Here is a 13,338-nt window from a genome sequence, read left to right as displayed (position 1 = left end):
TAATAAAAGCACATGGAAGCCCTGGCTTGGTGCTTAGTCTCCAAAGGAGCCTAAGCCCTCTGCATTAAACGTCATTCTGCCTCGGTTTCTCGTTTTCACGGACCCCGACTGCAACACTTGGTGGTGGAAGAGGACAGACACATAGCAGGGGTAGGAGACATACAGCCACTGTTACCTCCAGATGACTGCTGGGCCTCACTCTTGCCTTGAGGGTGAACCACTTTTCAGAGCCAAATAGCTCACCCCAGCGGCATCACCCAGACCCCCTGCCAGACAGCTGCACCCACCTCCTGGGGGCAGGCCTCTCCCCCTGCGCCTGCCCAGGGCCTCACAGGGGGAGTATGACACGATCTCAGAGACATAGCCTGGCGCCTAAGAGCACGAGGGACACACAGCCCAACTCAGGGCCTGTGGGACTCCAACATCTGAGAACATTTATTTCCTTCTCCAAGTCCCTGGTGAGGAAGAAGGTCAGCTACACCAGCCAGGCCGGGCAGAGACAGCCAGGAGGCCTATATCCCTGGCCCTGGTAGGGGTAAGCCAGGGAAAGCCAGGCCCCCCTGGCCTGGGTACCTGCTGGAGGACAGGGGAGAAGGACGGGCCACCTCAGAACCTGATGCGGGTGCTCTTCTTCACGGAGGACAGAGGAGGGGTCTTCAGAGGCCGTGAGAGCTGCTTTGGGGAGGAGCTGACAGGCATGGGTGTTGCTGACCTCTGCACGATGTACCTGGACACCTGGGGGGACTGCAGCCCTAGGGAGGTGGACAGGTTGTACTCCGGGAACCCAGAGGCCGGGGCTGAAGGTGACAATGAGGTGTACGTGGAGGAGGCAGTGGGCGTGCTGGCAGTGGTGCTGGGTGCCGTCTCCCTATCAGGATCCAGGTCCTTCTGGAAGGTGTGGGTCTCCAGGTGGAGGAGCCGGCCCTGCTGCTCTAGCACCTTGTGCTTCATCAAGTCAGGCGGGTGGGTGGGTGCCAGTTCATTGAAGTGCAGCATTTGGTAGATCTGAGGAGCGATCTGTGGGGAACAGAGAGGGGAGTGCAGGGGCAGCAGGACCAAGAGGGAGGCCCCAGGAGGATGGGCCTGACACTTCCATGCAGAAGAAGTCTCTGGAGGGCCACGGCTGTCACTGATGACCAAACCCGCCCTTCTCTTGGTATAGCAGCAGCCTGCAAGGTGGGCACTGGACTGTCCCTGTCTTAGGAGGAGGCCCAGGTACCAGCTACTGCCCAGACGTGCTCTCACCGCCTGCCAGGCTGGCTCTGGGCGCATCTCCCTCTGCACTCTGACCTCTCCCCAGCAAGCACAGAGGAGCTGTCTCACTTAATGCTGAGACCCCGACACAGAGGGAGGGAGCCCCCACAGTGCCTCATGGCACTCGAGGAGGGAACGGCTGGGATCTGCCCAGCAAGAGGCATGATGGGGCTTGAGGCTGCCTTTCCAGAGTCCCTGGCTCCTTTTCCTTCTTTCCAAGGAAAACCCCCTCCATGCCCTCCATCTCCTCCTGATCGTTTACCTGGCACCATGAGACCCTGTACCCGCACAGGAGCAACATGAGCAGTAAACACACTGATAAACCAAAACCACACACTCAGGCAATGCTTTGGACGCTGTGGGAGCGCCAGGCCCAGAGGACCCCCCACAAGGGCCCAGTGAGGCTTGCCCTCAAGGTCAAACCCATCTCCATGGCCTTAATCAGGGCCTTGGCAGACAAACCAGCCTGACCAGCTTTATCCCAGAACTGTCTGTGGTCCAGAATCCCGTGAAAGGCCCGATGTTCCCCTTAGCCCCACTGGAGGGCCAGGTGGGCACGAGTGGTCACCGATGGAGGCGGGATCCCCGGCCTCCAGCCCCGGCATCTCGAGGAGACAGCCCTGCTGGGCCTCACCTGGTACTTCACCCAGGCGTACTGCACATTGGTGAATAGGAGTTTGGGACTTGGAGGCTGCACTTGGACGTGTACGCTGCTCCCAGGACTTGGCTCACCTGCAGGAGTCAAGGGCAAGAGTGAGGGCTCAGGCTTGAGGTGCTGGGGGCCCCTCTACACCCCCAGCCTCACCTGCTTGCCCTTGGGCTCCCACTTGTGCCAGCTGTTCTCAGTGTCTTCTGGGGAGCGCTCTCCGGCCCATGGGGACAGCAGGGCCCCCTGCACCTCTGCAGCTTGGCCCACGCCTCAGCCTCGGCGTCCTCCTTCCCGTTCGGAGCGCCATGGAGCTACCTGCTCCCGCTGCTGGTACTCCAGGGCCTCCGCGAGATCCCGCTCCCCCCTGCCATGAGGGGCTTTCTTTCAGAAGGTGCCCTAGGCGCGGTTCCTCCCTCCTGGGCCTGGGCCTTTCCAAGCTTCTCATCCGTCCCTTGAGGCCATATTGCCCAGGCCTGGTCAATTAGCAAGTGTTCAATTAACATTAGCAAAGCCATTAAACTGGCTCCCACCAAGTCCTGCCGCCTTCCCCACCACCCTGTGCTCTCCTCCGTGGAGACCTGGCACCCCATCCTGACCTTACCTGGACCTCCCCCTGTGGAATACTTAAACATCCTCTCCCTCCTAGGGAAGCCCTGCCTCTGCCTTATTTGATATCCCCCCCCAACAGATAAGACTTATGCCTTCCCAGGAGTATAGGAGCCACAAGGACTGTTGGAAGTGCCTGGAAAACTCCTACTTATATTCAAAACACAACTCCAAAATCTATTCTTCTATTAAACCTTCCTTTTACTTGATCCACCCAATCAGGAGATTTTTCCTCTATGCTATCCCTGTTCTTAACAGTCCTGCCACTTACCACATAGAACTGCAGTCACGAGTTTGCATATCCATCTCTCCAAATGGACTGTGAGTTGCCTAAGGCAGGACTCATATCTGACTGGATTTCTAGAACCTAGCACAGGGCCTGGCAGTCATCAGGACCTCAATAAATATTCTTTGAAGGATCTAAATTATCCAAGACTTGGTCAGAAATAGGGTGGAACATGTATGGAGGAAAAACCTGAAGAGAAGGTTTCCAAAGCAAGCAACCTGCCTTCCCCATGAAACAGGGAAATAACATGAGTGTCTATCTTCCCAGGGAACTCTGGCCACACAGAATTAGCCTCTGCAGGGAACCAGCCTGAACAAATCTGAACCTGGTTCTGGGGAAGGGACTTGGGTTTTTATATTTTCCACTGTTTTGTACTTCTGAGTCTTTCAGCTTTGCTGGGCTAGAACAGAGCTCTTAGGCCACCGCTGACACCTGTGGAGTCAAATATGCCTGTAGGTCCCAAATCTATGGCCTTCTGAGCACCCCCCCCCACCGAGTGGGCCCAGGACTCTCCAAGTAAGGCTGCCTGGGACTTGGGGAAATTCCCAGCATCCCCTTCCTTGGGCCAGAGGAGACCAGGTGGGCCATGATAACTCACTGCAGCTCAGTGAAGGCCTGGGAAGCATCTATGGAGTCGTCATCCTCCTTTACGCTTTTTCTTAGATCATACTCACTAACCATCTGGACATCCTGCAGCCTTTTCCAAACATTCAGGCCAAATGTCCCTGTAATTTAACAGATCCAGCTCAGTAGCAATGACAGAGCTTCCCTTTCCTCTGAACCCTCTGTCCCTCATCCTCCACCCTCAGCCAACAGTCCCTTGCCCCTGGCCTACACCTGTTGATGCCTACCATATGCCAGGCATTATGCTGGCTACTCTACAAATACCTGGAGGAATCGGACACTAGCCATAGGATATACTTAGAGCTCAGGCCTAAAGCACTTTGCCCCACATGGAGGCCGAAATAGAGAACTGCAGTAATGACCAAGTGATTCTCAGTTAGGCTTCATGTAGCTCATGTATAAAATAGCAATGGCACAAAATGATCAGGTGTCCATCAAATGTGAGGTTAGGGATGGGGCTGGGAAGAACAGGGGCTGGGGTAGCAAGCAGGTAGTGAGAAGAGTGAAACATGAAATCCTCCTGGGCAGGGTGCAGTGAGTTAGTTGCAGGCTATTCCCCTGCTGCAGAATTTTTCTTTAATTAAGAAAAACTAAACACATATGTTACAAATATTTTTTAAAAATAATTGGAGGGAAACAAAATAAAAAATGAACAAGTGGGACTTCATCAAACTAAAAAGCAAGCTTCTGTACAGCAAAGAACACCATCTGCAGAACAAAAAGGCATCTTACAGTATGGGAGAATATATTCATAAATGACTCATCTGATAAGGGGTTAACATCCAAAATATATAAAGAACTCATATGCCTCAACACCCCCCAAAAAAATAACCCAATCAAAAAATGGGCAGAAGACCTGAGCAGACACTTCTCCAAAGAAATACAAATGGCTAACAGGCCCATGAAAGATGCTCCACTTCACTAATCATCACGGAAATGCAAATTAAAACCACAGTGAGATATGACCGCACACCAGTTAGAACAGCCAACATCCCAAAGAGAAGAAATAAATGCTCGCGAGGGTGTGGAGAAAGGGGAACCCTCTGACACTGTTGATGGGACTACAACTTGGTGCAGCTGCTGTAGAAAGCAGTATGGAGGTTCCTCAAAAAACTAAAAATAGAAATACCATTTGACCCAGTAATTCCACTCCTAGGAATTGACCCAAAGAAAACAAAAACCCTGACTTGAAAAGATAAATACACCCCTGTGTTTATCATGGCACTGCATGCAATAACCAAGATATGGAAGCAACCTAAGTGTCCATCAATAGATGAATGGATAAAGAACAGGTGGTACATATACGCAATGGAATACTATTCATTCATTAAAAAAATGAAATCCTGCCATTTGCAACAACATGGATGGATCTAGAGGGTATTATGCTCAGTGAAATAAGCCAGATAGAGAAAAACAAATACCATATGATTTCACTTATTTGTGGAATATAAAAACAAAACAAAGCAGAAGGAACAAAACACCATTCAACTCATAGACACTGAGAACTGACTAGTGGTTACCAAGGGTGAGAGGAATAGGCAGGGGCAGGGGGAGGGAGAGGGGGACTGTTGAACCACTGTGATGTACATTTGATAAATTAAATAAAAATAATAATAATAATTGGAGAGCTGTAGAAGCAAAGAAATCAAGACAAACTAAAATTACAGAAAAGGAAGAGTCCTTCAAAGAAGAAGTGAAATCAGGAGCTGCTTTCTTCTCTGGGAGCATTTTCTGAGTCTGGGCGTTGGCTGAGTAAGAATCAGGCTCAGATTAGGAGGAAGAAAGCAACTGCAAGGAAGAGAAACCAGCAGAGCTCTGGACAGACACCGTTAAAGACATACACACAAAGAGACTGGAAAGTCAACACACAAGATAGACTAGAACAGAATACAAAACAAAAGTAAAAAAGCCCATTCACCCAAAATAAAAATGAAAAGAGGAATAGAGAAAGAACAGATGAAACCAACAGAAAGTAAAAATTACCACAGTGGACTTAAATCCAACCATGTAGATAGTTATATAAAATGAAAATGGACTAAATACAACAATTAAGATGGAGAGATTTTCATACTATTAAATGAAAAGGCAAGATCCAACTACATATCATTTAGAAGAAATAAGACTTTACTTATAAATACAAAGATTAATAGTGAAACGATGGTAAAAGATATATCATGAAAGTACTAAGCAAAGAAAGCTTAGGAAAATGTGTCTGTCTCTACAAACAGAGAAAGACTTCAGGACAAGGAACATTACTGAAAATTAAAAGGTCAATTTTGTAGTGATAAAAGAACCAATTCCTCAGGAAGAAATAATAATCCCAAATGCATATATGCCTAGCAATTTGGGGATTCAAAAATAAAAGAAACTGAAAGAACTAAAGGGAGAAACAGACAAGTCCACAATCATATTTGGAAATTTTAAGACCTCTCCCAGCTGTTCATACAACAAGTAGACATCAAAACAGTAGAGATATAAAAGATTTAAACAAGACTATCAACTAACTGGCCCTAACTAACATTTATAACATTTTACATCCAACAACAGCAGAACACACATTCTTTTCAAAGTACACATGGAACACTTACCAAAATAGCCAAGAAAATGGGACATATAAAAGATGCAGGAAGTTTCAAATCATCAAAATCATAGAGTGTAGAATTTATTTTCTGACTACAATGGTATTGAAAATCAATAACAATAGCTAAAAATTTGGCCAAGTATTTGAAAACTAATCAAAACACTTCTAAGTTATTCATAGGTCAAAGGGAAAATTAGAAATCACTTCCAACTGAATGATGATAAGACTAGGAAACTAAAAAGTTATAACATGAAAATTTATGGGATGCAACTAAAGCAGTGCTTGAAGGAAAATTTATAGCTTCACATACCTACATTAGAAAAAGGAGGCTGTAAAACACATGAGCTAGGTTTCTACTTTAAGAAGTTAGGAAAAGAAGAGTAAATCAAATTCAAAGTAAATAAAGGAAAAGGAATAATTTTAAAATAAAAAGGAAGTAGTTGTTTAATGGGTATAGAATTTCAGACTTGCAAGATGGAAGAGTTCTGGAGATCTGTTGCACAACAATGTGGATATACTGAATACTGCCGAACTGGTCACTTAAAAATGGTTAAGATGGTAAATCTAATGTTATGTGTCTTCACCACAATAAAAAAAAAGAAAAATGTTATTTGACAATTTTATAGAAAAAACATACATAATTATATGCCATTACTTAAATGCAGAAATATATAAAATAGAAAATGAACAAAGAATAGAGAAAATCAACAATACCAAAGCTGATTCTTTTAAAGTATTAACAAATCCAAAAACCTCCAGCAAAATTCAAAGAGAAAGAGAACACACATATTGCCAGGATCAAGAATGAAAAGGGGACATTAATAGAGATCCTGTGACATTAAGAAGATGATAAGGGACTATTGTGAAGAATTTAATGATAGCATATTTGAAACTTGGATAAAATGGAAAAATTCCCTGAAAAAAATGAGTTTATCAAAACTGACACAAGAAATAGAAAATCTAAGTAGCCCTATATCTACTAAAGAAATTAAATTCATAATCAAAATCTTTTTCATAAAAAACAACTCTAGACCCAGAGAGCTTAATCAGTGGATTCTATCAAATATTTAAGAAAGATATAATACCCATTCTATGCCAATTCTCCCAGAAATAAGAAGAGAACTTTCCAAATCCTATGAGCTAGCATTACCCTGATACTGAACAAGACAAAGAAACTACAAGAAAAGAAAACTGTAGATCAATATTCTTCATGAACATAGATGCAAAAACTCTAAACAAAATTTTACTGAACAGAATTCAACAGTATATTAAAAAGAATAATACTTGACTAAGTGAGGTTTATACCAGGAATGCAAGATTGGATTAACATTCAAAATTCAAAGAATGTAACTCACCACATTAGTGTAATAAAGGAGAAAAACCGTATGATCATTGCAATAGAAGCAGAACAGTCATTTGACCGAACCCAACATTCATGATTATAAAAAATTCTTTTTTTATAATTCATTAATAATTATTAAAAAATCTCTCAGCTAACTAGGGATAGAGACAGCTACTGTTAAAAAAGAAATATTGCAAGATTCCACTAAAGCAAACACATAGAAACAAAAAGTAGAATAATGGCTGCCTGAGCCAGAGGGGAGGGGCTTGGGCAGTTGTGGTTCAAAAGTGAAATAAGTTAACACTACTGTACTGACACTTAAAATTTTGTTAAGAGGGTAGATTTCTGGGATTTTTCTCCCCACGAATATTATATAATTGACATCTGACATTGTGTAGGTTTAAGGTGCACAACAGGATGATCTGCTGCATGTATACATTGGAAAATGACAGCCACAAGTTTAGTTAATACATCCATCAAGTCACAGTTAACATTGTTTTTTATTTTTTGTGGTGAGAATTTTTAAGATCTCTCTTAACTTACAAGTATACAGTATAGTATTCATAACTGTATATATACTTTTCTGTACATTAAAGCCTCAGAATTTACTCACCCAATAACTGGAGCCATCTTCATCAATTTCCCCCACCCTGCCTCCTGCCCCTGGCAGCCACCAATCTACTCTCTGTTTCTATGAGTGTGGTTTCTTTAGATTCCACATAAAGTGAGATCATACAACATTTGTCTTTCTCTCTCTGGCTTATTTTATTGAGCATAATGCCTTTCAGTTTCATTCATGTCATTGCCAATGGCAAGACTTCCTGCTTTTTCATGCTGACTAATGTTCCATTGTATATGTATGTACACACATATAAAAGCTATATACATATACGTATACAGTGTCTATACAATAATATATATATGTTATACACAATTTATCACATTTTCTTTATCCACTCATCTGTTGCTATACACTTAGGTTGCTTCCATGTCTTGGCTACTGTAAATAATTTTGCAATGAACATAGAGGCACAGATATCTCTTTGTGATAGTGATTTTATTTGGTTTGGATATATATCCAGAAATGAAATTGCTGGATCAGTGGTTGTCATGTTATTTGTTTTTACCACAATTTTAAAAGACTTTTGGAAGGGACTATAAAAGCACAACTATGAAGGGTGGGATTGATAAAATGGATAATACTAAAATTAACTTCTGTTCATCAAGAGACATCACAGAATAAAAAGCAGGCTCAAAATGGAAGAAGACATCTATAAAATATGATTGTCAAGGAACTCATATCCAGAATATAGAAAGGACTCCTACAAATCCAAAGGAAAAAGACAAGTCAGTAGAAAAATGGGGAGAACATCTGAATAAGCACTTAATAATAGCCACCTGACCAACAAATACACGAGATACTCAACCTCACTACTCATCAGTGAAATTCAAATTAAATTAGAAACTTCATAACAATGTTATGTTTAGTAGCCCCACATAGCTAGAAACAACCTCAATGGCACCAAGTAGCACCAATGAATAAATTGTGGTATATCAGCAACAGAATACTCCTCAGCAATGATGACGACTCAACACCTACATTCAACTGAAGACTGAACTGCACAAACATAATGGTATTTGAGAGAAAAGACCCAGCCATGAAGGAGAACCTATCTCACCATTTCATTCATAGAAAGTTCAAAACCAGACAAACCTAATCTCTGGATTTAGAAATCAGGATAGAGGAGAACGGTAGGTCAAAATGGACCAGTGGGGGAATGGGGGAAGCACCAAGTGCTGGTATTATTCTGTTTCTTGATATGATGTGGCTATTTGCATATGGGCTTATTTTCTGAATATTCACCAAGCTGAACCTTTTTGATTTGTGTGCTTTTCTTCATGTACATTATTATACAACAATCAGTTCATTTTATAAAGAAAAAGAAGTGTACCTTATCAGATACATGATTTGCAAAAATATACAAAGGCAAATAATGTTGAATAGATAGACAGTTGATGGATGAATGAACTGAATGGACAATGGGAATGACTCACATCATTGACAGAGTTTGCACTACCATCACGATCAATTTTAGACTATTTCATCACCTCACAATACATGCAAATGGAATCACACAATATAGTGTGATCTCTTGTGGCTGGCTTTGCTTACTTAGCGTAATGTTTTAGAGGTTTATCATGTAGTATGCATCAGAATTCCATTCTTTTTTATGGTTGGATAATATTCCATCATATGGACAGACCACACCACACTTGACCCATTCATCAGTTTTAGACATTTGGGTAGTTTTCACTTCTTGGCTATACAACTAATGTTGCTATAAATACTTGTTAACAAGATTTGTGTGTGGAAATATGTCTTCAATTCTCTTGGGTATATATTTAGATGTGGAATTGCTGGGTCAGACGGCAACTCTATGTTGTACTTTCTGAGGAACTACCAAACTGTTTTCCAAAGTAGCTGCACCAGTTTACACTCTCACCAGCAATGTATGAGATTTCCAATTTGCCCTTATCTTAGCCAACACGTATCTGTAACCATCCTAATGAGGGTGAAGTGGGATCTCATTATGGTTTTGACATACATTTCTTTGATGACTAATGATGGTCAGCATCCTTTGATATCCTTGTTGGCAATTTGTATACCTTCTTTGAAGAAGTGTCTATTTGGAGGCTTTGCTCATTTTTAATTGCGTTACTTGTCTTTTTTTACTGTTGAATTGTAAGAGTTCTTCATAAATTCTGGATTCTAGTGTCTTATATGTCATTTGCAAATAGTTTCTTCCATTCTGTATGTTATCTTTTCTCTTTCTTAGTGGTGCCCTTTGGAGGCTATAAGTTTTTAATTGTAATGAAGTTCAATTTATTTTTTCTTTTGTTGCATTGTTTTTTGGTGTCATGTCTAAGAAACATTGCCTGACCCAAGGTCATGAAAATCTCTATATTTTTTTCATAAGAGTTTTATAATTTTCACTCTTACATTTAGGTCTATGACCAAAGTTAATTTTTGTGAATGTTGTGAGGCATGGTTTCGTGAAGTTTTTGTGTTCATTCTATTGGTGGGTATATCCAGTTTTCCCAGCTCCATTTGTTTAGAAAGACTATTCTTTCCCCCATTTGATTGTCTTGGTATGCTTGCTGAAAGTCAATTGACCAGAAATATGAAAGTTTATTTTCCTACTCTTAATTCTATTCCATTGTCTATCCTAATGCTAGTACCACGCTATCTTTACTGTAGCATTGTAGTAAATTTTGAAATTGGGAAGTGTGAGTCCTCCAATTCTTTTTCAAGATTGTTTTTATTTTTAGGTCCTTTGTATTTCCATATGAACTTCAAGATCAGCTTGTCAATTTCTGCAAAATAAGGCAGCTGGGATTTTCATATAAATTGCATTGAATCAATTTGGGAAATACTGCTATATTGACAAGGTTAAGTCTTCTAATCCATGAATATGGGCCATGTTTCCACTTGTTCAGGTTTTCTTTGATTTCTTCAAATAACATTTTGTAGTTTTCAGAGTACAAATTTTACACTACTTTCATAAATTCATTCCTAAATATTTCATTCTTTTTCATGCTCTTGTAATCTGGATGCCCTCAGAGGTGGCAAGAGCAGACATCCTTGTCTTATTCCTGATCTTAGGAGGAAAGAATTTAATCTTTCACCATTAAATATGACGTTAGCTGTGAATTTTTTGTAAATGGCCTTTATCAGGTTTTTCCCTCCATTCCTTGTTGAGAGGTTTCTTTTTATCAGAAAAAAATATTTATCAAATGCTGTTTCTGCGTCTAGTGAGATGACCATGTGTCTTTTTTCTTCATTCAATTAATACTTGTATCAATTGATTTAGGACGTTAAACCAGCCTTGCATTCCTGAGATATTCTTACTGTGTAATCCTTTCATATGTTGCTGGATTCAATTTGCTAGTATTTTGCTTAGGATATTTGCACGTATATTCACCAGAGATATAGGTCTACAGTTTTATTTTCTTGTGATGTCTTTGTCTGGTTTTGGTAACGAGGTAATGCCAGTCTCATAGAAAGTCCTTTTGCAAGAACTTTTGAAAAACTGACATTAATCCTTCTTGAAATTGTTCACAGAATTCACCAGTGAAGGCATCTGTACCTGAGCTTTCCCTTATGGGAAGCTTTATTACTAACTCAATCTCTTGGAATGTTCAGATTTTGCATTTCTTTAGATTTTCTATTCCTTCTTGAGCCCATTTTGGTAGTTTATATCTTCTTAAGAATTTGTCCATTTTCTATCATTATTTTGATAATGAAAAATTAAAAACAAGTTAAATAAATGACTGTACCTCTATAAAGTGAACATTAATTATTACAAAGTCTGATTTTCAAGAATATTTGATAATATATGAACTTCCAGTTCATACAGTGTGATCCCAATTCGTTTAAAATATATCATTATAAAAACTAAGAGCAGCTAGTGAGAAGCACAAATTCTGAAGTCACACAGACATGGGTTTACTCCTCAGTCTAGCACTGGCAGCCATGTGAGCTCAGACAGGACCTCCCAACTCTTCAGTTTCATCTCCCTTATCTGAAAAATAACATCTCCCTCACAGAGTCACTCTAGAGATTCAATGAGAGGATACATAATAACACTAATCACAATCCCTGAAACATAGTAAACAGTCAATAATCGACACTTTGATTGTTGTCCTTATAATGATTGTATTAACTAGAGATTCTTCATATACTGAACCCATGGGTAATCAGTTCCCAACAGATCTGAGTGCAGTGAAGTTCTCTTCTTACTAAAACTAGCCTGGACAGAATATATTTCTATAGACATTCAAAGGGCACCTAAGACTTCAAGATGACTTTGAAAATGGCAAATGTATATAAGCCTTTGACCTTGCAATCTCAATTCCAGTAATTTGTCCAACAGATATTTTTTCACACATGTAGAATGACATAGTCACTATTCCCTTCTAGTTAAAAACAAAACATAGAAAAGAAGCTCAATTTCCCTTAAAAGGGAATTAGATCAATAACATATTCTATGGCTTACTACACAGCTATAAAAATTAATGTACTACTGCTATGCAAAGATTAAGACACATTATGGAGTAAGAAAAGCAAGGTGAGTACTAGTAGGTAAGATGTGCTACCGTCATGTAAAAAATAACATGCTACTATAATGTTAAATAATAACCCTAAATTTACACATTTGTGTTTGCAAAAACAAACCCTAGAAAAATAACCAAGAGTCAATGAAAGTGGTTACTTCAGGGAACAAGGAGAACCGTTTTTGGCAGGAGACAGGAGGAGGACTAAGACTTGTTACATTGCCTGATTTTATAAACTTCCATTGATTTATAATATACATATAGGAAAAATATATATACCATAAATGTACCATTGAACACATTTTTACAAACTGAACAAGACAGATAATGAAGAGAGCATGGTCAGTGCCCCAGAAGTTCCCCATGTGACTCCTTCTAGCCACTCCATTCCCCCAACAAAGATGATCACTTCTCATAGGTTTCTGTGTTTTTGTACTTTATATGAATGGAACTATAAAACATATAATATATATTCTCTTGTGTCTTATTTCTTTCACTTAAATTGTTTAAAGAATTGCTCATTTTGTGTTGAGTAGTTGCAGATCATTCATTGCCAATGCCAGATATTATTCTATATAGTGCATATATCACAATTTATTTTTCCAGACTGCATTAATTAGACATTTGGGATTTTCCAAATGTGGAGTTATTGCACATAGTAATTCTATCCACCCGCATATTTCTCTTGTGTATTAGAAGTGGAATTGTTAGGTCACAGAGTAGGCATATTCAGCTTTAGTAGGTACTGCCAAACAGTTCCCCAAAATGACTATTCCAAGTTGCATTCCTACCAGCAGTGTAAATTACAGTTGATTTATATCCTTGTCAACATTTAGTATCGTCCGTCTTTTTAATTTTAGCCATACTGGGGTGTGTGTAGT

General features: G+C 40.4%; 1 pseudogene; it reads right to left on the bottom strand.

Moving 5' to 3' along the window:
* Positions 1-606: 606 nt before the first annotated feature.
* LOC130683994 (uncharacterized) overlaps positions 607-13,338 on the bottom strand; it is a 32,364-nt pseudogene continuing 19,632 nt past the window's right edge.

This window comes from Manis pentadactyla, chromosome 5, assembly GCF_030020395.1.
Source record: "Manis pentadactyla isolate mManPen7 chromosome 5, mManPen7.hap1, whole genome shotgun sequence".
Classification (NCBI taxonomy): domain Eukaryota; kingdom Metazoa; phylum Chordata; class Mammalia; order Pholidota; family Manidae; genus Manis; species Manis pentadactyla.
The sequence above is the reverse complement of the archived record's forward strand: the minus strand, read 5'-3'. Positions and strand labels throughout refer to the sequence as shown.